The following is a 25,827-nucleotide window of genomic DNA, read 5'->3' on the forward strand; positions in this document are numbered from 1 at the left end:
CCTGAACTTGCCTGATGCGATTTTCTAACCCTACCACTAACCATGAGTATTATTAAAGACATTTAATGATGCCTGTCCTGCTTTTTTAGCATATTCATTTGTAAAACCTGTGTTTAAACAAGAATAAGATGACCCTTTTTTACAGCTTAGCCTATCTGAAGCATTCAAGGCATCCTTTAAAATGTAGCAGACTGAATTCTCTTTAGTTCAACAAATGTTTTGGATATATGGCAGTTTAGCCTACAAGTGGGTTGTATGGGGGATTATGCACTGTATTCCCCAACAGTGTTCTAAACTCAATAAAATTGCAGAGCTGTACTCAAAGCTGCCATATTGTTCAGGCACCACAAAAGTTTTAAGTTCACTCAACTAGTTTCCCAGTTATTGATTATTTTGACAAGATTAGCTCTTTTTATACAACAATTGGGTTCTATGGAACTATTTATTTGTTTCTGATTGGCCGAGAGACGTTCCATGAGTTGGAATATCCCTGGACATTTCAACTCAGACTCAGCACAGCTAATAATAAATCACTCCGCGATACAATGCGAAGATTTGACACCCAGCTCCTCACTATTTCAAGCAATAGGTTACTCCTTAGCAAACCATAACGAAACAGTGCTTCACCACATCTGTGGATTAAGCCACACAGTCAACTCAATGTAAGTAAGATAACCGAGGATGCTAATTGTTCTCTGCATTGCCAGCATTGTGTATAATATGATTGTCACTTGGAGGAGACTTGTAGATAACTAACGTTAGCATAATTAGCTAACCGCTGCTAACATGCTAGCATCGTCACGTCAGGCTGTGCACAGTAGTGTAACATTTATTCACTATACATTAATAAAGTTGAGTGGTTCTGCAATGTAGACTATGTTTCCGTTTTTTTGCTAGCCTGGGTGTTCCCATGCTGCCTTGCGTGCGATTTGATTCACGCTGCTAAGGCAGCCTGGAGACCATGGAGCAAATTTTCGCCTGAGATAGGGGACCAATCACAGAACAAGGGGGAAAGCAAGACGATGATGAGCTATGCACAGAAGCATTTGATAGACATCCGTGGCACCCAATACACGGATCTGGGCATTTTTTTCAAATACGAGAAAATTAACGTTTGGTTCCCAGACCACGTCTCATTGAGAAGTGGTGGCGCTAGCCAGGCTATTTTTTTGCAGTACCATGTCCCTTACATGACATGGCCCAGTGTCCTTGTAACATGCATGCAGCAAACCTAGATATGAATGTGATTTCAACATTTCTTTCAAGAAGACACGTAAACCACAAAGACCCGTAACGAGGGGTCTGGAATGTTGGTTACCTAGCAACCAAGACGCTGTCTATTGGAAAGGGAACTATTTTTTGATGCGTAAGAACGATGTCGAAATTAACATTTTTAAACAATAATGGGGTGTTTTCAGATTATTTAGTTTGTGGTAGAATTGTTGTATAAAAGTATATAAGTAGAACTGACCCCCAAACTCATTCCTTTCAAAATTGGATTGAAATTACGTCTGACATAATAAAGATGTGCAACTTGATTATCAACATGGCAAATAACCTAATAACGTACACAGACCAACATAAACCAATAAAAAAAATCGGAAATCCCAATGAATGGTGAATGAACTAGTCTACGATCGACTGTGGCAGTTGTAAATTGATACACTTTGACATCGTAGGCCTAAGACTGTTTGCAAGGACTGCTGCGCACGCCGGATGTAGGCAGGCAAACTGCAAGCAATCAGTGAGATGATCCATCAATCATCATCAGACTGCAAGCCGTATAGCCTCTACACAAAGGTAAGAACGTGCCTTAATGTAGGTGTAGGCCTACTTTGTTTATTTATTTGTGTACCGTCTAACAGCGGGCAGACCTCAGCTAAAGTGTAGGCTATGTAAAGGCCCTTTCATACTGGCAAAATTGCCGCGATTTTATGTACCAGAATCGCGGAACGACTGTCCCTTTCACATAGACCGAGGCGGAACGGCGGGACAAAGTGTCTCGCCAAATTTACTACCAAGCCCCCTAGACATTTTGCCAAGTTTTTTCGTTCCGCCACCAGTGTGAATGGGTCAAGGCGGAAAGGGGAATCGGGGCGGGCATTTCAATGCTATGTCCAGCCCACCACAGGATATTGCAAATAAATCTAACTGATCAAAAGCAGCAATAGCAGAGACAGCACATTATGTCAATCTATAAATTCACAAAGTCTCCAGTCATTCAATGCCTGCTAGAGTTGACTGTAGCTTGGAATGCAATCCATAATAGGCTATCCTAAAATCCAGCGATAAAACAGTTGCATGAACTCATGAGCGTCTGTCTGCCCTATGTATATCCTCTGATTGTAATGCTTACAGATATCTAGGCGATATTTGTAACATTTCTTTTGTATTTGGCCTGTTATAAAATCATGTAGACTTATTGAACAATTTAAACACATTAGGAACCGCAAAGTTGGAGATATGCATAAAGACATTGCTGCAAATTTAAAACCGATTACTCTGGAATGGCTAACTGTGCAGGGGAATGCTTTAGGCTACACCTTTATGTTCGGTAAGGTCTGCTGTTTATTCTGCTGTTTGTCATGTGTTGAGGGAAAGTTCGCGAAGTATTCCGGGCGCAAAAAATATGATTAAATTAAAGTTACTTTTCTCGCGAACCGTTTACCACAACAACTAGCCACTAACATCGTTTAAAGGCTGAGAAAAAGCTCTTTCGTGTGATAGGCTACATGTGATGTCTGTGATGAATAGGCTACTTCGCAAGTAGTTCAGCAAATTTGTGTGGGACAGAAATACCTTTACAGAGCAGCAGTTCTGGCCATATCGGCTCTGGCTCACATGATGTAGCCTACTGCTGTAAATGCATTATCGCTTCACTACCCAACACGCGAACAAGAAAGAAAATAAAACAGAAACCAATGTGCTTATGTCGCGATTTCCGATAGGCCCAGGCCTAGAGAAAAGACAGCTATGGTAACCTAACAACTAGGATTTGCTTTGCCTACACTGCTATAGACGATCCATACTCGCATTAACTGAATCTTATCAACCCGAACTGCGATGTTGAGTGACAGGATGCAATGCCTAATAATCTCAATGCCTTCGGCATAACTGCTAACAGTGCACTTAGGCCTACTGTTAAACACCTGGAAAATATTAAGCTGCTGTTTTCTTTTCATGACGAGCACTAGGCCTGGCCTACGCTTGAATGATTTATGACTGAATGGAACGTTGCGTTTTTAAAGAACTGCTTATTTCGTCATGTGACAAAATTTACACTAATCATCATCCTCTAATGTATCCTTATGTTGAGATGTCCATTCTCTTTGCCCTAGGCTATCATTTGTGCGCGAAGCATGTTTCAATTAAGACAGTACACAAGCTATTTTAATTGTTGTAATATTGAATTATTTCATGAATAAATTGTACGCACAGTAGGCTACATTTTGTAATGGCCAGCATAAAGGGCAACTCTTGTCTTCAATTCACCTTCCAAATTACGTTTTATTGTCTGAAGACATCTATTGCAAGAATTTAACATTCTAACAGCATCAGCAAAGCAAATGCAAGCTGACCAAAGTGCAGTCGGTTCTCCCGACATGGTTTTTGAAATCACACACCTGCTGTATCTAAAGGCCCACGCACATAAGGCCTGCTACGACTATCCTCTACCGCCCCTGTTGCGTCACAATTTAATTTACTATAGCTGATCCTGCCTCCTGGTTCCTCAAAATGCCGCATCATGTGAACAGATCAGCAGGCAGGCAAATTTTCACCTCGCTTTCAGACACAAAAAGACGTCCCCTCTTCCCGCAAATTTAGCGGGATCTCTGTGTGAAAAGGCCTTAAGAGAGACCTTTTGCGGGCTAGCTGCATGTTTTAGCGAGTTAACTAAAGTTTGTTGTCTGAGCTAAAGGTGTTTAAGTCGTGATTCACTCGGATCTTTCACCCGTGTCTTTAAATTAACCCATGAGTCGCGAGTCTCTAGTATCATTAACTCGGATCAGTTGAGTCCTACTACAATTCAATCTAAAGCGATAAACAGCCACACACAAACCTCTTGCAACATTAGCTAGCCTCCTAGCCCCAGCCATCGTAGCTGCCAAAATGTAACAATTTAAGTCTAGGCAACCACAACTCCACAAATCAACTCAAAAGCGACTGAGTGAGCAGGCAGTCCGAGATAAATGGTTAACTTCCCGCAGAGCCGGAAACATTGCAGACTCACAGACCATTGGAGCGGCTGAGTAGCAATCCGGGTTAGTCGGATCAGCCCGGCCCGGTTAAGCTCACGTTGAGTGCGAGTCAGTCGAACCAGCCCGGCTCGTTGTCATGAGTGGATCTCTGCGAGGCGGTAGCTCCTCCTCGAGGTGAAAAGCAATTCCAAAACAAAAGCCATTTTTCCACTTCTGAAATAACATTCAATGTTCTGCATGTAGCCTAGACATAATTAGATTTGGTGTATAGATGTAGCATATTAAAATACAATTAGGTCGTGCAGACAGTCCGAACTGCACGCTCATGGAGCTGCTTGAGTATCTACCGGGTCAGTCGAATCAGCTGGGCGGGCCGGTTACGTTGTTATGAGTGCATGTCAGCCGAATCAGCCGGCTACGTTGTCATGAGTGGATCTTTAGAGCAGCGAGTAACTCCTCGTCAAGGTGAAAAACAAATCCACAACAAAAGCCATGCTTTCACTTCTGAAATAACATATGTTCTGCACGCATAGCCTACTATAAAAAGCAATTAGGTCGCAAAGACAGTCCGAAACATTGCAAGCTCTGTATGGAGTTGCTTGAGTAGGCTAGTCTACCTGAGTCAGTTGGATCAGCCCGGCGGGCCGGTTACGTTATGTTGTTATGAGTGCGAGTCAGCCCGAATCAGCCGGGTCTCGTTGTCATGAGTGGATCTTTAGAGCGGCAAGTAACTCCTCGTCAAGGTGAAAAACAAATCCACAACAAAAGCCAAAGCTTTCACTTCTGAAATAACATATGTTCTGCACGCATAGCCTACTATAAAAGCAATTGGAGTCGCCAAGACAGTCCGAAACATTGCAAGCTCTGTATGGAGTTGCTTGAGTAGGCTAGTCTACCTGAGTCAGTTGGATCAGCCGGGCGGGCCGGTTACGTTATGTTGTTATGAGTGCGAGTCAGCCGAATCAGCCGGCTACGTTGTCATGAGTGGATCTTTAGAGCAGCGAGTAACTCCTCGTCAAGGTAAAAAGCAAATCCACAACAAAAGCCATGCTTTCACTTCTGAAATAACATATGTTCTGCACGCATAGCCTACTTTAAAATGCAATTAGGTCGCGAAGACAGTCCGAAACATTGCAAGCTTTGTATGGAGAGTAGGCTAGCCTACCTGGGTCAGTCGGATCAGCCAGGCGGGCGGTTACGTTGTTGTTATGAGTGCGAGTCAGCCCGAATCAGCCGGGCTCGTTGTCATGAGTGGATCTTTAGAGGGCCGGTAACTCCTCGTCAAGGTTAAAAAGAAAATCCACAACAAAAGCCATGCGTTCACTTCTGAAATAACATATATTCTGCACGCGCGCAGCCTACTTTAAAATGCAATTAGAGTCGCGAAGACAGTCCGAAACATTGCAAGCTCTGTATGGAGTTGCTTGAGTAGGCTAGCCTACCTGGGTCATTTGGATCAGCGGGTGGACCGGTTACGTTATGTTGTTATGAGTGCGAAGTCAGTCGAATCAGCCGGGCTACATGAGTGGATCTGTAGGCGGCGAGTAGCCTAGTTTCTACTCGTGTCAAGGTGATAATAATAATAGGCCTAATGAGAATAGTAGTAGTAGTAATAATAATAATAACTAGACTGCATTTCCGGCGGGAACTGCGAAAGTGTGCTTGCCCTGGTCCGGTCACCAACGTGAGCAGACAGTGACATACGCTATGCTGAACCTGGCTTGATCCAAGCATTCTAACAGTGCCTTTCAGTCTTCGAATTTAGCTTCTATGACTGAGATCAAATCAATAAAATAAAATGACAGCAGTGATTGGCTGCAAAAAATAAATAATGTCACGCGTCTTGCGCCTCTCAAACTGGGCTATCAGGTAACCTACAGAGGAATTGAAATTATTAAATATGACCAAGGCATTAAAAAGCTGCTTGTTTGTCAGGATACTTTTTCACTGATTTATTTTTAAAAAAATATGAGCTATGAGTGTGAATGTTATATATTCCATCCCACAAATTATGTTTTACTGGTTTATTTGACAAATAATCTATATGGATTTGCTCTATAAAGACCTTATGTCTGTTTGGGATTGTTTTGTTGCCTGGGGTTGTTTTGAGAGCCTATTGATGTAGCCTATCTCAGAATAAAGGAATACTTCATATTACTCTAAACCACCGTCTGTAAATCAACTGTATACTACTGTCTACACTATATTTCTTGACCTGTCTCTGTATGTTTCATCACCGTTCTATACTTTGCCTCACATTGCAACACAGCTCAGATCTTTGGTTGCTATGAAGGCCAGTCGTTCTAAATGGATGGTTGCTATGGCCAAAGGCCAGTTCTATCTCTGCCGTTGTCAAGCGGGCATATCGTAGAATTCTGATTAACCTTATCTTATTTAAAACATCTCTATTTTACTTAGCCCACTTCCATACAGTGAGTCCCATTAAGAAGTGGCCACTTCCTGCACGCTTACCGTGATTCACACAGCAGCATTATTAAATTAATCTGTCACCATGTCGCCTATGCCTACGTTTGCAAAGAAAACATTTTAATTTGATTCACATGAAGCGTTACATTTCATGTACATGTTGACAATGAGTAGGCTAGTTTTGGTTGTTGGTGGTGTTATTGCATCCCTTAGTTATGCCTACAATGCAAGTTCCCTTAAGCTGTCACAGACGTAGGTGCTACTGTACTTTTTAGGGCTAAAGTGCTTCAGTGAATTACTGTTAGTAAGAAAAATAGCAGTCCTAAAGTTACACGCGTGACGGCGTTACGAGTGCAAGCATCTCATATCAAATGACCATGGCATTAAGCTAAACAACATAAATCCCAATTAGCAACATACATCTCCTCCCTATAGCTAGCCACACAAGAAATGAATGATACTAAATCTCTGCTTAGCATGCTTCTCCGCTTAGCATTCTAATAACAGAAGGGGCACATTTATGTTGACCACTACAACATGACTCATTATGTCTGTAACGTTAACTGTATAAAACACTTACTTTCATAAAGGATGCACACCATCCAGCACATGGAAACCGATATTTTAGGTTCTTGGCCACAAACTCAAAACGTGTCTCTCTGAAGCCCTGTTCTAGAATCTTTGCTCTGAAGGCTGTGTTGCTAGGCGACATCAAATAAACGAAATGATAGTCTTTCAGTATTACATGTGTACGTGTGATACCGAATGGATGTGTGTGGTTTGCAAGAATAAACAAGAAATAACATTTCCAATAATTTCCCATGATAAATTACATAATATTTGCACCTTCCTTACTTGTGAATCTCACACCGTATTTTTTAAGTAGGCTACACTAGTGAAATGTAATACAATGTTGCCACCTAGTGTTCAGATAGGTAGGCTATTTAACATTAACGTGACATTGCTTGTTTATTCTTTCGTCAACTCCATGCTTTTAGGAAAACAATCTTTTTATCATAGTTCCCTCTTCAACGAGCGATTACCAGCTCGTTTTTGTAACAGAGATAGCTGTTTATTGTTTCTAGGTTTACAGAAACACCTATTCATATTAATACAGGAAATCAAGTTAACGCTGCCGACCACTGTTTGTCTATTACATGGCCCAGAATGCCTTGCATGTCTTTACTACAAAACAACCCAGTAAAACCTAATTTCCCGTAAACATATGAATTTGCATACTTGTAACATTTTTAGTAATACTCTCCCACCATGACATTTAACAATAATGAAAAATTTAATTTGAATACCGTCAATGTGAAAACAACTCTATTATGTAAGCTATATATAGCTACTGTTCTCCTTGCTGTTTCAGTTTGTAAGTCCATACTATCCCATGGCAGAGCAAGGATTTCATGATTGGGCAAGGTTGCCTGGAGACATTGTGTCTGCTCTGAGACATTGTGCATACATGGAAGGCATTGTGATAGAAGGTGAATGGTGTGAGTTACCATATACCCGTGGGTGGTTTGCCAAATGATGGAAACTTTTGGAATATTTCTTTTTTTTTTTGCCTATGCACCCTCACACTGGAGTCCCCAGTTCATATACAAAATTTGGTATCGATATGTGACAGTGTTCCTGAGATATGGGCGACTTCCTGTTTGAGACCGCCCGCCCGATTTCGTTTGGCTGTGACGGGCAAACGCTTTTCGAAAATCAAAAATCCTTCCGCTAACATTTGTGAGGCTTGGTCCAAGGATAATGTCGTCAAGTTTAAGTGGCGTTCGAACCAAATTTGTGACCTGTGAAAATTTAGTTTCGCTTTCTGTTCAATCAATATGGCGGACGAACGGCACGCACCACCTGGCGTCATCTTCGACCAACTTACACCGGTACTGACGGACGTTTTAAAGTTGGAACGATGTCTCTGTCTCAAAGGGCCTAGGCACTAGGGCTGACAAAAAATTAGGGAGACGGGAAAAATAATAATAAAACTTAAGAAGAACAATAAGTGTGCTGCTTTGCAAGCACACTTAATAATAACAATAATAATAATTTATTCACTGCAGGGCATTCCTACGTTCCTGTTTCTATGTCTACATTGAAAGTCAATTGCTTAGGCTAGGTTAAGACAATAAATAAACAGTCTGGCTCAAACTGCTTTCTTTCCCGTGGAGGTTTTGGAGGTTTTGATGCTATTATATTAGGCTATTTTATATTATATTATATTATATTATATTATATTATATTATATGCTATTATATTAGGCTACCTAACAGTATAGCTATGATTAATAGTATTATTAGTTGCCTAGTATTAGCAGCCTATAATACTTATTAGAATAAATTCCTAGTAGCCTACTATTAGTAGTAGTGGTAAAAAACATTGTAGCAGAGTAGCATTAGACCTAGGCAAACTTTTCTATTGTTAACAAAACAACAACAAATAATTAATTATTATAATATAGGCTACCCTCTCTGTCAATAAGATCAACGTTTCTGAACATGAGCACCAAAAAGATGAACAATGTGTGGATGCACTTTGACCAGGAGAGCAAAACTCTAAAGGCTAAATGCAAGTGCTGCAAAAACCTGGTTTCAAATCATGGAGGATCCACATCCAACATGAGAAGGCACTTAACGAAATGAAGCACCCCACGGCACTGCTTGAACGTAGGACTGAATTTCTTTGCGATTTAGCAATACTGACTCAAGTGACTCGTTCAACCCGGATCAGTTTAGTGAGTGACTCAGAATAACCCGGATCCTTAAAAGGAATCGAGTTTGACAGGCCTAGTCTGAGCTGTCACCCAGCCAGCCAGCTTGTTATTGCACTACTTTAGTGGAAACTGGACAGACAAACAGCATAGTTTAGCATTTCCAAAGATCCTTTATTAACCGTTTCTGGTGTTGCCTACTTTGGCCGCGGAAGTTAGACACCAAAGCAACGTTTCATAAGTTGGTAAACTAACACATGACACCATTTGCGTATCACACCAATGGTGGGCCCAGGTGCCAGAGTGTTACACGGGTCCTATATCGATATACTTTGGCCCAGGATGAATTAGCTCTGATACATGCAATACACATTAAGGGTGACTTAAATTGTTTATGCAAAGGGCCTGAGGCACCGAAGTAGTTTAGTAGTTACAGATTACAATTTCAAATAAAAAACACACGACTACATATGATTCCATTACATGTGAAAACATTAAAAATAATTGTATTAACAGCCTGCAGGCCAGGGTAATCTAATATTACTGCATTAACATCAACTCGCATGGAATTATGGGAACACTTAATGCGCTCAATGTGCCTCTTCAACCCTCTGCTGAAACTGCAAGCGTAGATTGCTTGCTTATAAACTCGCACTGCGCAGAAACAAAACTTAATGTACCCTAACTTATTTAACCATGCAGAAACCAAATAAAAACCAAACAAAACTTAATGTACCCTAACTTATTTAACCGTGCAGAAACCAAATAAAATCATTCATATGCATACAATCCCCAATATGCGTGAATTAGGCCATTAGAAAAAGAAGGCCATCTTACGAGCCTTTCGTTGTGCAAAATCGTCAACGATGTTCCCAATATTTAATGTTCTGGCTCTCGTATTTTCAATGGACAGGATAGCTAACCCACTGAGCCTCTCCTGCTCCATGCTGCTCAGGTAGGTCTTAATAAGTTTGAGTTTGGAAAAAGATCGCTCAGCTGTTGCCACAGTCACAGGCAATGTCAGAAACAACATGAGAGCAGTGCACACTTCCCCGAATATGGATGTTACACTGTCATAATCTACCACCAGCATTTTGGCAAGTTGAAAAATAGATGACTTCTGTGAAATCTCTGCTTTAAAGCAAGACCTGAATGAGAGGAGTTGTGTTGGGAATGTCGGTGCAATGTCCCTGCTATAATGGTCTGACAAACTGCCTTTTCAAGCAGTTCATCATCACCTGCGAGTTGAAGGGTCATAGGACGTAAAGACTCAAACACATGACAAATTTCCCGCATACTTGCAAATCTTTGGAAGAGCTGACTCTGATTATGATGTCCAGAGTTGCATTAAATACCTGCACTTTGAAGTATCTCTCTGCATTGGTTAAGCGCTCATCTTCCGATAGTTCGTCAAAGTGACGCTTCACTCTCCGTGCTCTAACATTTTCAAATGTACTCTGAACCCCCATTTATTTGCGAGCGTCTGCGCTGTAGCCTTGGCCTGGTCAAAGGCACGCCGGTAGTCAGAAAGGACCTGTATAGAATTTCCCAGCAATTGCATTGCGGGGGTAGCGACGGGCCCCGGGAGGTCACGGGCCCTGGTGCGACTGCACTTGCTGCACCTACTATAGTTACGCCACTGCATGACACGCACAAACAGGCAGCGCACTTTTTATTAGTAGCCTATAGCTGCCATAAGCTATATGGTTCGCATTAGCTGCTAGATGTAATGCAAAGTAACACTGCGGGGTAATTCTTCAACTATGATCCTTTCCTTGTCCTTGGAAGAAATAAGAAAAACTAAAAAATGTTTACTACTTTTTTGTTTTTGGTGGTGGAAATGACATGGTGACGTGTGGTGGAAATGACATTGCCCTGAAAACACAGTTGATTTGCTTCATAGTAGGCCTACTAAAGAATCTAGCCTAGTAGAAAAAAAAAACCATCATAATTACATAACATATGGCAGGGATGCATTTTTTTTGTTTTAAATCTTAATGCTTTTAAATCTTAAATTTGTCTATATATGTCATTATGTCATCTCCACCACACTTTGTCATTTCCATCACAACACATATTTTAAGTTAAACATGTAAAAATAATACAACATGCATTTCTGGAAAATTAATAAATGTAATATTTTGGCTGATATGTGTAATATTTAATAAAATACATTTGGAACAGTAGATGCTATTTTTGCTTGAAAACACGTTTTGTTGTGTTTCGGAAATGTGTGATTGGGCAGTCGTGGCCTACTGGTTAGGGCTTCGGACTTGTAACCGGAGGATTGCTGGTTCGAACCCTGACCAGTAGGAACGGCTGATGTGCCCTTGAGCAAGGCACCTAACCCCTCACTGCTCCCCGAGCGTGGCTGTAGCAGGCGTTTGGGATAAATGAGACCAAATTTCCCCTTACGGGATCAAAAGAGTAAGTATACTTATACTGGAAATGACAGTTAGACTTTTGGAATAAAATGTCAAAAATCCATAATATTCAATTGAAATCTTTACAGCCACTATTAGGGCAAGTTTCTAGAAAGAGTAGATAATTAAACCATGCAAAAAGTTTTTTTACTGAAAGATGTGACATTTTCTGAAAATTACCAGGTCAAAGAGTACCATAGTTGAAGAATAACCCTGCAGCAAGAGCATATGTCTTCTATTAACGTCAATTCCAGTTTTGTTAACACGGATAGGAAGCCAAGTTGTAGCTCCGAACTTACTGACAATAGCCTAAGCATGATCAATGGCAACGTCTGACTCTGATAGGCCTGCCTATACAGATAGAGAAGAAGAGACTGTCTGACTGACTTTTGTGCAAAAAAGTGAAATAATACTGTTCATAATAATTTTCCCCTCAGGACCAGATGGCTGTGTGACATGTTTTCAGTTCTGTGCAAGGAACCACCATCACACCATGGTAAGTGATAACTTACTTGTCCTCCATTTACTAGTGTCACAATGTAGCCAACGTGCAGCCTATATTATTATAAGTTATAGTGATATTTTGTAAGCATTTATTTACCAATGAGAATAGCCTAATGTTATCCCTTTGCATCTCTCCACAGGAATACACAAAGGCTAGGGTTAAGTGATGCTTTTGTATCAAATGTGTTGGCTATATGCAGGTCATGTGACGCCTCTTCCGAGACACAGGCTCAGTTACTTTGCCATTATTAGTTAAATCACAGTCAGTTTTCAAGGGTCAGCCCATTACCATGCATACACCACTCATGCATTTGCTCATTCCAATCTATTAATGCACTGAACATTCATCTCTCACGATTTCATAGAGAGCAGGAGGTTGCATATCAGGAGCGTGAAGGAGTGAATCTTGTATTTACATGTCACCTGTACTATAGTATTATTTAATATATGCATAGGATTAATATTCTGCTGATTTGTCTTCCCATTACGCCACAATCCCTCTGTCTTTCTAGGAAGATGTCAATGTCAACAGCAGAAGGAAAATTACTCTGCAGGATATTTTAAGACCTGGAATGTTTGGATGTGGAAAGTTTTTGATTAAATTGTGTGTCCTCTTTCACTCTATCTTCTTTTTTTACTTTGTCTTCCCTATATCTATTTCTATTCAGCCCTCTCTGATACTACCTTGCAACCAAAAGACAACAACCACAACCATCTTCCTAGCCACCAGAATAGCAGTTAAATCACACTACAGTAATTCACCAAGAATGTCATATTTGGGAATTATACCTGAACTTTTCATTCACTGGTATTTCATATTATATTAAATACACATGTAGTGTTTTCCATTGACTACTCTACTTATTAACTAATTACTGTCATGTTCTTCAGGCAGAAGAAATTGACCTGCCAGACTTCTCGGATGCAGCTGTAGCTATTCCCACTGTCTCGGGTGATACAGACTCCCTTGTGAAGTTTGGTCCTGCTATCCATTCTATAGTTCTTGACGAAGATATTGTTGTGTGTGATATAGCAGAGTTGACAGACACGTTAATTTTGCTATTTGGTTTAATTTATGCACTTCATCTCGATTATCCAAATCAATTGTCCTACACATTTAATTTCATTAAAAAAATTATTATGGGTTTGGAAGACCTGAAGCGGTTACCTCCTAGACTGCTGCTTAGCCTTAAAAATAAATTGCTGATGATGGATGAGTAAGCAGTCTGTTCTCCAAATCTCATGGTTGGTACTGCCAGCATGTTAATACTCAAGCAAGCAATGGAGCTTTTCGCTTTTATTTATGTTGTCCTATTATTTTGTTATTTGAGTATTACCTTTGTTGAAGTGGTAACAGGTTGTTATTTCTTTGATTTTCTGTATTAACCGCATTGCTGGGGATGTTGTTCTGTTAGAATTCTAATGGAATTCTTAAATAAATGGAATCTGCATTGAAATTGTCTATTGAGTAGTTTTTTATTTGAATCATACAAATAAAATATTTTTGATTTTGAGGTAAATAGTAAACCTAAACAGTCAAAAAATGTGTTTCAATAGAGGGAAGTCAACTTAAAAATATAAGAGAATGAAGTGACAATGTTTAGGTCTGAGAAACTGAATGAGTCATGGTGGTAACATATTATTAGGAGTCATAACTTAAAAACATCAACTCCATTTCCAGTGTCAATTTGGTTGGTTTTAACAATGGTTTCAAAATGATCAGGTTCATTGAACTTATCAACGATTTAAGTAGTGATTACTTAAAATGTTTGTCAAATTATTATGTTTCAGTTCATCAACTTCCTAAAAAAATGAGTGTGAATAACTTCTAGTTTAGAGTAGTAATTACTAAAAATGTTTGTTTGTTGAAATTATTTGTTTTAATGTTGTTCATTTTCTCAAATATTTGGAGTCTTAAGAGCTTGTCTGACTAATGCAACAATAACTTAAAACATCTATTTCTCACATTATTCTTTTTAATTTTATCCTTGTCCTTAAAGATTTTGAGCATTTAAAAAAGTCTCATTTTAAGTAAATTACTTAAAATATTTTTTAACATACAGCAGGAAAAAAATAAGTATTGAACACGTCAACATTTTTTTCAGTAAGTATACTTCCAGTGAGGCTATTCGCATGAAATTTTCTACAGACATTAGTATTAATTAAGGTAATCCACACATATTAAAAAATCCAAACATTAATGTCCCTAAGTAGAGTTATGAGTAAAAAAGTGGAATGGCACAGGGAAAAAGTATTGAACACGCTAAGAAAAAGCAGTACACAAAGGCAAGGAACGAGCTGGAATCTATACATAGTTAGAGAGTAATTATCCCTCCTATCTGTGCAAATGAATATAAGCTGGGTTAGTACATATTGATGAGCTATAAAAAGGTTTTTCGTTACCAAGTTGTCACACAAGAAACTTTTCATGATGGGTAAAAGTAAAGAGCTCTTTCAAGACCTTTGCAACATTATTGTTGCAAAACATATCAATGGAACTGGTTACAGATGCATTTCAAAACGTCAGAATCATCCAGTAAGCAGTATTGGAGCCATTATCTGGAAGTGGAAGGAACATCTCTGCATCATCAATCGGCCATGTACAGGATCTCCTCAGAAGATTTCTGACCAGGATGTCAGAAGGATAGTCAGAAGTGTAGCCTAAGAGCCAAGGACCACTTGGAGAAAGCTCCAGAAAGACTTGGAGGCAGCAGGTTCAATTGTTACAGAGAAAATCATAGGTAATGCACTTCACCGCCATGGCCTCTATGCACGCTCACCCTGCATGACTCTATCACTGAAGAAAAACATGTCGAAGCTCATTGAAAGTTTGCTACACAACATTTGGACAAGCCTATGAAATACTGAGAGAATGTATTCTGGTCAGGTGAGAGCAAAATGTAACTCTTTGGATGTCATACTACACACCATATTTGGAGGAGAAATGGCACTCTGCATCACTGGTTCATGGTACTGTCAGACTTCATACAGTTGAAGGAATGATGAATGGAGCCATTTTTATGGGAGAATCTTGCCATCCACCAGGACAATGAGGATGAGACATGGCTAGACCTTCCAGCAGGACAATGATCCAACGCATTCAGCAAAAAAAACCTCTCAATTGGTTTCAGAGAAAGGAAATCAAGGCCCTGACTTAAATCCAATTGAACAGTTTTGGAAGTTACCTAAAGATCAGGATTTACAACAGGGAACCCTGGAATCTTCAATATTAAAAGACTATCTATTTAAAAGAATGGGTCAAAATCACACCTGAATACTTCGACTGATTAGTTTCATCATAGAGGAAATGCCTTGAAGCTCTCATTACAAATAAAGGGTTTTCCACAAAGTATTTAAGAAATTTCAGTAGGCTTGTTCAATACTTTTTTCCTGTGGCATTCCACTTTTTTACTCATAACTCTACTTATGGACATTAATGTTTGGATTTTTTATATATGTGTGGATTACCTAAGTTAATACTAATGTCTGGTGAAAATTTCATGCAAATAGCCTCACTGGAAGTATACTTACTGAAAAAAATGTTAACGTGTTCAATACTTATTTTCCACGCTGTAGCTAAATATTTTGAGGTAATCAGTTTCATCAAATATTTTGAGTTCATTGAACCTGTTGGGGTTTACAGTGTGAAATACATTCATGGAAACAATGCAGTAGTGTCATCTTATTTTATTGGGCTGTTTATTATAGGTCCTGTATCAAGATTGTTGATATCAATTAATAGGCAGTTAAAATAAGCTTAAATAAGACCGAATCATGATAGCCAACTTGGTATTTGGTATGTGATTATATTGTGATTATATACATTATATACTGTATGTTGTTCTTAATGATTAGCTAAAGGAGAACCTTGACAATTGCAAAAAGTTCAAAAATACCATCTGTTGATACAAAACACACCTTTCAGTCATTTTCATCCTGAAATTGACATTTCATTTTAAAACTACACCACTTCAACACATGACTGAACCAATTACTCAGTACAGCCTAGGTTACCCAGATCTGCCACCATTTCATATTTTAATACTTGCATTTAGATTTTTAAATAATACAAAGACAAAAAGCGTATTATACAATTCTTACATCTCACCACAGCAAGCTGCCAGCACCAGTTGCTTGTGGAAGAAGATAGTGCAGTGGTCACAGACAAGGGTTAACATGTGGGAGACTGGGGTTCAATTCCTGTGTGATGCATTTTGGCAGAGTGAGTGTGCATGTGTACCAACGTCTCTGGAGAGAAGGCGCGCAATTTGAACAAGAAATCGGTTCTCAAACGGAAGTTTTGATTGCAACAATTAGCTAGTTCATGCACCAGGGTGTAAATAGCATACAGTATAAACACCAGGGTACGAATAGCACTTCTAAACTGTACATTGATGCAAACAGCATACCTTATTCAGAGAGTCTTTTACACAGCTGAGCTATTCACACCCTGTTACGTAACAACAAAAAAATATTTTGCTTGTTTTTAAAAAAACACATTGCTGTGTGCACCGGGGTACAAATAGCATTCATTGATATTTGTACCAGACGGGGTACTAATAGAACACATTGCTGTGTGCACCAGGGTACGAATAGCATACATTGATATTTGTACCAGATGGGGTACTAATAGGACACATTGCTGTGTGCCCCGGGATACGAATAGAATTCACTTCTTATTGCACCAGGGTACGAATAGCATACACTGCTAATTGTACCAGGGGTGCAAATAGCCTTACCCTTTTTTTTTATTTAGTGATGAAAAATTACCTTTCTGCGCTCCATATCTGTGACACATACTGATCTGACCTGACTTGACCCGAGTTTGCGTGTTAGTCTGTGTGTGCACTCATGATGATTCTCTACAACAACTTTTTACTGCATTACCATGAACAAAGTAAAGGCAAAAAGGTGTTTCTTTGTCGAACAAATTGGGATGCAATGTGAGCCTCGAATGGGATGTCATGCAGGAATTTGCTAGGATCTCAAAACTGGATTATGAACATGCTTTGCCAGAGAAACACATGATAGCATTGAAACATGCCACCACAACACACAAAAACGTGTATATGAAGTTATTATTATACAGTCCACAGAAAGCGCATGCTGTGCCTTGCCTTATTACAAAGAATTTAGTATGTTTTCACTACAGCACTCATCACCACTCGCCATCATCCTCTCACATCATTTGCAGGGCCCACAACTGAACAGTATGATTCAATCACAAGCACAGTTAAATGGAGTCAACCAATAACAATGTTAGTTCACAAGTTCACATTCCAAAGTTGCAAAAAAGAGAAGCAAGCGGAAAGTGTGTTAAGCAAGGGGTTAAGCTTTAGCCAGGGTCATGGAGTGCTTTGCAGGGATTGTGGAGGAATCTACTGCACAGGCAGGAGTCAAGCATCCATGCGTACACCCCTATGCTATTCCTAATCTAGGAAGATGGGAGGCGTGAGGGGAGGTGGTGGGCTGAAAGTGAATGATCAAACCAAATGTTGCAGCATGAACATGCTGGGAATAAATTACCTAATAAGAGTGACGCTGTAGGTGTGGCAAAAGTCTACATACTCTTCCCAAACTTCCATTTAAAAATGTAATTTATCATGAAATTATACAATACATGATAAGTTCAACAAGCAGGGATAATGTATAACAGTAGTTCAACAACTATGTGTAAATAGGCTATGACAGATAGTCTAATAGCCTGGCAGGTCAAGGGAAGTAGATAACATGAAAGTAAGACATTTGAAAGGCAAACAAAACTTATGGTTGCTTTTGGCATGGTACTCTGAATTTTGATTCGGTTAGTTTGGATTACACTTTGGGTGGAAAGGTGAGATTATTTCACCACAAAACAGACATGCATTGTTTTCATACATATGCCCAAATACCAAATACAACCCCAAATCAGAAAAAGTTGGGATGTTGTGTAAATTACTAATAAAAACAGAATGTAATAATCTGCAAATCTCTTGAACTCATATTTGCCTGCAAAAAGTCCATACTGCCCATACTGATAAGCAACTCATCAAAACATTTCATTCTCAAAACTCAGCTGTCTCCTCAATTCCTTTTTTTTAAAGGAATTTTGTTAAATGAAGAGGTGAAGCACCACAGTGCTAAACATACCCCTGTCCCAACCTTTTTTGGAAACGTTGCTGGCATCAAATTTAGAATTATTCATATATTTTCCATGAAATAGTCAACATTTTCATTTTCAACATTTGTGGTCCTTTTTGATGCTAAATATGGGTTTACGAGACTTGTATATTATCACATTCTGTTTTTATTTGTATTTCACACAACATCCCAGCCATGTCAGAAAGAATGTGCTGCTATTCAAGTGCGGTCTGCTTGTACACACGAGGCTGACGCGCACATAGGGAAGACATAATGTCTGAAACAGATCTTGAAATGTGGACCTCAGACTGTGGTGCTGCTCTGTCCGGCTTATAGCCCGAGTGGGGATCTCCCTCTCCCTTCTCCTCAGCTGTGGCCTACCCAGGGACGGACTGTTTAAGTTAGCATGGCTGGAGCGCTGCTGCAGATTTTTCTTAGTTTACATTTCCACTTGGGGATGTTGGCAGATTCCCTTGGTAATAGACATAAATCACATACAAAAAAGTGGATATTTCACTGACTATTCTCCATTACAACACACAGTGCCTACCTCTATTTGCAGATTCCTATACATATGTATTTAATACATACCTTTGTTCACGTATGTATTGGTTCGGTGGGTTTGAATTATTTGCCCCCCACAACCACCTTCTTCTGATGTGTTCCACGGTCTGTGCCTACATGGAACTTTTATGAGATGAAAGATTTGAAGATGAGGATGTTTTTTTGCCCCTACATGTGTCACTGACCTGAACACAGATCACTTTCATATGGCCTCTGCTAAAAGATCAAAGGTGGACATTCACAAGCCTGCCCAGCGTAGCAGAGCAGCAGTACCAAAGACAGTATCAAACTCCTCTTTAAGCAAAGCTCAAGCTTGGGATGACTTTGGATTTTTAGGGTGCTGAGAAAAGACAGTGACCCATTAAACAATGTTTGACAGACAAACTAATTTTAATGTAGTTTTTTTCTAATGATCTAATTTCATATTTATCTCATTACTTCATGAAGCCAGTGGGTAAGTGAGTGGGCAACATCAATGCACAGAGCCAGGAACCTGTAACGAGAACAATTTATCATTTGGATCACTGAAATACTATAGACCAGTAAACTATTAAAACGAAAAACTTTAAGCTTGTATTACATTTTGAGTGACATAAACTGGAAATGACAGACCACTGATGCATACAGTATAAATAGATTCATACTGTAGGTGGACTGGCCAGTATGTCTGAGCATGGTCATGTCTTTCTTGCTATAGCCACCGTGTAACGTTGAGCGCATGGGGACTGATAAATACAATGAGCGTTAAAGTGTTCCAATTGGTCTCAAAGGATTCCATTCAGCTCTGAACCACAGAGACATTAGGTTCCAAATAACTATCATGAGGCCAGACACTAATGAGAGCTCCGTTCAGCACTGCTCTCCACTTCACTGCCAGCACTCTTACATAATACATACCCATCAGCACACACATTCACCCAGTCTGTAGACACGGCTAACGCATGCAGGCTTACGCTGTTTGTCACTGAATATCACTTGCCGATGAGAAATTCATGGAGGTGCTTTTTGCACAAGATTTTGGCAGCTGGGAGATTCTAACTGCCACTTAAACAGGCAGGAATTGTTCTGTTGCAGTTAAATAGCAAGGTCTGTCACCCATGCACAACACAGTATTATAGGACACACACACATAGACTCCAGTTCAGTGATTTAAACAATGGTGTTCCTGTCATGTGCTGGAGTGTCTCTAGTAATTCATGAATGAGCGTTATCCTTAAAGGAGAACACAAAAATCAGCTGGTGTATTTAAAAAAAAAGATGTTTAAAGTGTACTGCTTAGTTGGTCTCATTTAGTGGTTCAAACCCCCTCGATGATAAATCATTTGTTTACAAAACCTCCTTGTTTAAACCTCCTTATGTGCTTGCTTAGAACAGGAAGTAGCCATGACAATGTTCTTGAACAGTATTGTGCTTAGCTGACATCCACAACCACATTGCGAGTGGACTTAGAGTAGGCTAAGGTTTCTGAAAGCACTCATCAGAATTTAAAAATTGATGACTTATCAGTTTTATAAACTGTTGCTATCAAAGAAACCCTAACTGATAATGAGGTGAAAGCAAAAAAGAAAATAAATAAATACCTGACACATGGTAAAGAAAATTATGGATATGAGCTTCTGCTGAGTGAGGTGTACACTGCCTATGATTTCCCCATTTTAATTGTCCATTTTAACTTAGAATGAAATACTGCATGAGTAAGTCTTGCTTCACCATTGGGCAGGTCATATTTTCTGAGCAGTTGCACAATTGCGTAACTGAAATCTGAATTGACACACCCGTTTGAGAGAGGCTTCATGCCGACGTCCTTTTCCAGTGAAAAAGAATTCAGAATTTTGGCTGACTGAGTCACTTCAGAGACGGTATCTGATGACATGCCAGTGGTATAGGGTGAGCCTTTGTGCGCAGGATGGGAAGTGTCCATACAGCTGCCTGACATCCAGTAGCAGCAGACAGGATGTCACCAGTGGCAGTCTGTCCATTTTTTGGAGGTTTGCTTGTGTGGCTTGTCACACTCTACTCAGATCTCAGACATATTGTTGTTTTTACAGGCACTCTCCTTCGTCAATGGAGCGTTTTAACTCTTTGTTGTTTCCTGGGCAGCACAGGATGCACCCCATCCGTGTCCCCAGCTGGAAGATTACCCGCACGCACACGCACAAGAACACACACACACACACACACACACACACACACAGACTTTGCTGAATGGCTTGGTTGGAGGTCTTCTACCATGGAAACGGCCCACCGCAGGCTTTCATCACCCCATAACATTTTTTTGCATGGCCTTGTTGGGATCGAAGGAAAGGTCTCACAGGATGACCAGGCAGGGGTGGTGAAAGACAATGCCCAACAGAGACTGGGCCCAGCCCCTCAGGGGCTCCATTATGTCTTAGGAGACACTATCAGGAAACAAACATAATCACCAGCATTTCAAAGGATACTCTTGAGGGACAGAAAAAAGGATAAACATTTTGACACAGGTCCTGAAAATGCTTGACTTACTTCAATTCTACTACTTGTCCTGAGTCAACAATACTGAGCTTGCACCAAAAAAACAAAAAGAAAACAAAAGATCTAAAAAAATACCACATTAATGAACTTCAAGGCATGGCCTACCTGTGCACTGTTTTATAGTCTGCACATAACCATAAACCATTAAACTCCAATTGCCCACTAGTGGTGGGGGAGCTCAAAAGGCTTAAAGTCAGAGGTCCATGAAATGACTTCCCTCTGGCTTCCCCATTAAACCATTTTATCAATTATCAGGACCTGCTATCTGGGTCACTCTCTCACTCTATCCTCCTCTTCCTTCACAGCCGTCATTGGAAGGTCCCTTTGCCTCTCCTCTCTTCAGGATAAACTGCCTTCCTTGTTGTTTTTCAATGAACAGTCTATAGCAAGTCCATGAGATATTATCTGATGAATGGCTAACATGGGTCATGTTCAGGAAAAGGTTATATTCACCATTTCCCAATTTCTTAAAATGTAGGTTAATATTTTAATTCACCTTCTCTCTTCCCTTTATAAAAATTAGTTTCATTCAGTCTGTCACTGATAGTCTTTATGTGAATGAACAACAGGTGGAACATAAGTGGCAGTGCTTTTGTTAATGAACCTCTAAAATCAAGAGTACTTAATTTCTTATCATGATTTGTTACTTCATGTCACACTGTTCTTGAACACTGTGTTGCTTGTAATTTTACATTGTGCTGCTTGATTTGTAATGTCAACATCTAGAGTCAGACATAAATAAGTTATGGGTAAGGCTATTTGCACCCCTGGTACAATTAGCAGTGTATGCTATTCGTACCCTGGTGCAATAAGAAGTGAATTCTATTCGTACGCCGGTGCACACAGCAATGTGTCCTATTAGTACCCCGTCTGGTACAAATATCAATGTGTGCTATTCGTACCCCGGTGCACACAGCAATGTGTTCTATTAGTACCCCATCTGGTACAAATATCAATATATGCTATTCGTACCCCGGTGCACACAGCAATGTGTTCTATTAGTACCCCGTCTGGTACAAACATCTGTGTATGCTATTTGCACCCCTGTGCATTTATTCTGGTATATTGATCACACAATGTAATAATATATATTTTTTTAAAAACAAGCAACATGTTTTTGTTGTTCTTATGTAACAGGGTGTGAATAGCTCAGCTGTGTAATAGACACTCTGAATAAGGTATGCTGTTTGCATCAATGTACAGTTAGAAGTGGATGCTATTCGTACCCTGGTGTTTATAGTAGTGCATGCAATTTACACCCTGGTGCACGAACTAGCTAATAACTAGCTAATTGTTGCAATCAAAACTTCCGTTTGAGAACCGATTTCTTGTTCAAATTGCGCGCCTTCTTCTCTAGAGACGTTGGTACACATGCACACTCACTTTGCCAATACACATCACATTAGAATCAAACCCTGGTCTCCCGCATGCCAGCCCTTGTCTGTGACCACTGCACTATCTGCTTCCACAAGGCAACAGTGTTTGCGGGTAAACTTACTAATGTCCTTACGAACGAAACGAATGTCCGCCATGTTTTTTGTGCACGTGAGCAACGTCTTGTTGTTATGTCACAGGGTATGAAAGCGTAGCGCTCTAGAATCTTTGGTATGAATATCTCAGCTGTGTGGCCAAGGCTATTCGTACCAGGGGTGTAAATAGACACTCCGATAACTTTATCTACTAATTGCTTTTATTTCGATTCCTGGGACACCAAAACACTGGGCCACATTGGTGGGCATGTTGCCCCATTAGACCCCCCATTGGTGGGCATGTTGCCCCATTAGACCCCCCATAAATGCGCAAATATTCTGCGCAAATTGATAACAGCACTGTACAGTAATTGTCTCTTTCGACTGTCATCCTAGTCTTTTCTGACCATACTGACAGGAGCTAAGTTAGTTAGCCACAACGCTAATGCGACAGCAGGGCATAGATAGGCTACCTGTCTACGTTGCATCCTAAACACCGGGCTGGCACACTTCTAAATTGCGAAATAGGTTTTTCTGCTGTTGACTTGCTCACAGTCCTTGGTGAAGCTAACATTCATTCCCAAACACCCACTACTCCCTAGATTCAGTCTTCAATTTCTTGCATTTTTACCAAAGGTGATTTAAGTAAGGAAGAGCATGGTTTAGGCTACAAAGGCTAAAGTAAAGTAATTGATCATACTTGTAAAATGATTTGCTTACATAAAGGGATAGAGTCATTATCTCTATAATAGCCTATAAACTGCTCACAATGTAGATTGTGGCAATCACAGAACAAAGACCTATTTTATTCTTACTATTTTTCTATTCTAAAGTCTTTTATTTCTTAAAAATACATTACTGTATATGAAGAGCCTTTCATAGGAAACTAGATAGTTCCTCCTATTTAAATACATAATGTCCCACCTTGATTAGAACTGTTATGGGAGAACATTTTTACATTGTGATTATATTGAAAATTGGTATTGGCCTTCAAAATCCCATTGGTCAGGCTCTATAGGAGATAGAGACAAATTGATATACACACACATGCATGCACACACACACATCCACACACACAGACACACACATCCACACACACACACACAGGCACGCACATAAGCATCCACAAAAGTTGCAAGAGTAGGGGATGGAATAGGAGATGGAGACAAATTGACAAGTGTGATTTATTTTCGCAGAGAGGATGGTTAGGACTGAGCTGCGGTCATATTTTGTACCGATATGCGGTACATCTAGTTATTATTATTATTTGCTTATCTTATATTCCATCCATTTCCTATATAAGTATTATTTTTTTTTTATATATATATATATATATATATATACCAACACAATACAACACAACACAACACAACAATCATAATTTGGGCTCTATCTGTCCAGATGTTCCACTGAGGTTCTCAGCGGAAGCCACTTTCTGATGAACAGCTAGCCTTTTTCCTGGTAAAACCACACTGTATCATGCTTTTGTAAGTTTTGAGCCATTGCAATAACATTACATTCTTAAGGCTGGAAAAACAACCACAGCAATGAACCAACTGCTGAAATGATGCCTGATAAGGAAGTGGGCGAACCTCTGTTGAGAACATACTCGCTGCAGCATACCAGTTCGCCATTATACAAGTTCCTATAATCCTACTTCCTTATCAGTCATTATTTCAACAGTTGATCGAACATTGTGTGGTCAGAAATTCAAGATCACCAAAATAAATAAATAGATTAATAAGATAACATAGCCACAACTGGAGCTAAGCATTCAGACATGCTTGTTATTAGAATTATTGCAACAATTGAACACCATGCATGTACAACACTATCTAGAGACAGCACACATCAAATGGATAACAGTACCAGTAGTACCAGAAGTCAACAGCAATGCAGCAAAGGGAAATTCAAAGAGACACAGACCATAGAGTCGGGAAAGCCAGTCTGGCCATACTCCACCTCTGCAGAGTCACATAGGTTAGAAAGAGCGATTGAGAGGTATAGACTCCAGGCCATGCTGTGCCATTGCCCCCCCACAGAGTGCTGTGCATCAGAGGATTTAGTGAGCATCTGCACAGAGGGCCTGTCATGTTGGTCCAGTGGGTGTGAAGGAGGTTTAATGTGTTCTTACACATTGGATCATTCACGGTGGGTTAACAGTGGTTTGCAGCCCCAGCTCGTGGGAGTAGGAGACATCTGGCTGGCCCCAGTCCATGTGTGAATGAACCAAAACAAATCTTTATCATGCATATTCCAACTGGTGTGTCCACCTGTCCCTTAGTGAAAAGGACCCAGAATCTGAATGAAATCATGATATTATATGAATTGGTTTGTCATTGCTCACAGTCTCCTGTCAGACTGACATTGGGAGAGTAATAGTAACTTAAAAAGTGACGCTGCTGAGTGCAAAGATCTTGAGGTCTTTCACCTAGGGGTTTTGATATTTGTGAGACACTGAAAACTGTACTGACACCGTGGTGCCAGTGGTACTGAAAGACACTGAAGATCCATGTACTCTCTTAAAACGAATGTGTTAGAATCTGGACATCGATGTGTGTCTGGACTCATCAATGGTAATGCCTGAAGTGATGTGGTCTCTTTCAAAAATTGTAAATACTTTCTGAATTTATTTGGGTGTACATTTTGAATTGACTTTACTGCTAAGGGTTACAACAACTGAAGATGTGTTTGTTTCATACATTCCCATTTTTGGGAATGTGTTTTTGCATATGGTGTTTTTGTGCTGTGCATGTGTTGTTATCATGAATTTCAGGACAAGCCGAACTGAGGCTGGATTAGGGTTTTCCTGACAACAAAGGCACATCCTGAATTATGGAAATCCTCAGGATATTACAAGGGACCTCGTTTAGTTGCAAAACCAAATGGGGACC

The 25,827-nt window shown here is 39.9% G+C and overlaps 1 long non-coding RNA gene across 2 annotated transcripts; it reads left to right on the forward strand.

The window, feature by feature from the left end:
- Positions 1–625: 625 nt before the first annotated feature.
- LOC125302374 lies at positions 626–13,707 on the forward strand. Of its 2 annotated transcripts, XR_007194900.1 has the most exons (5): positions 626–662; positions 1,680–1,800; positions 12,203–12,261; positions 12,410–13,077; positions 13,161–13,707. It is a non-coding gene; the product is annotated as an uncharacterized LOC125302374 (long non-coding RNA). The 2 variants fall into 2 exon arrangements; XR_007194899.1 differs by having other exon boundaries at positions 12,203–13,077.
- The last annotated feature ends 12,120 nt before the right edge of the window (positions 13,708–25,827 follow it).

Source organism: Alosa alosa, chromosome 1 (assembly GCF_017589495.1).
Source record: "Alosa alosa isolate M-15738 ecotype Scorff River chromosome 1, AALO_Geno_1.1, whole genome shotgun sequence".
NCBI classification, from domain to species: domain Eukaryota; kingdom Metazoa; phylum Chordata; class Actinopteri; order Clupeiformes; family Clupeidae; genus Alosa; species Alosa alosa.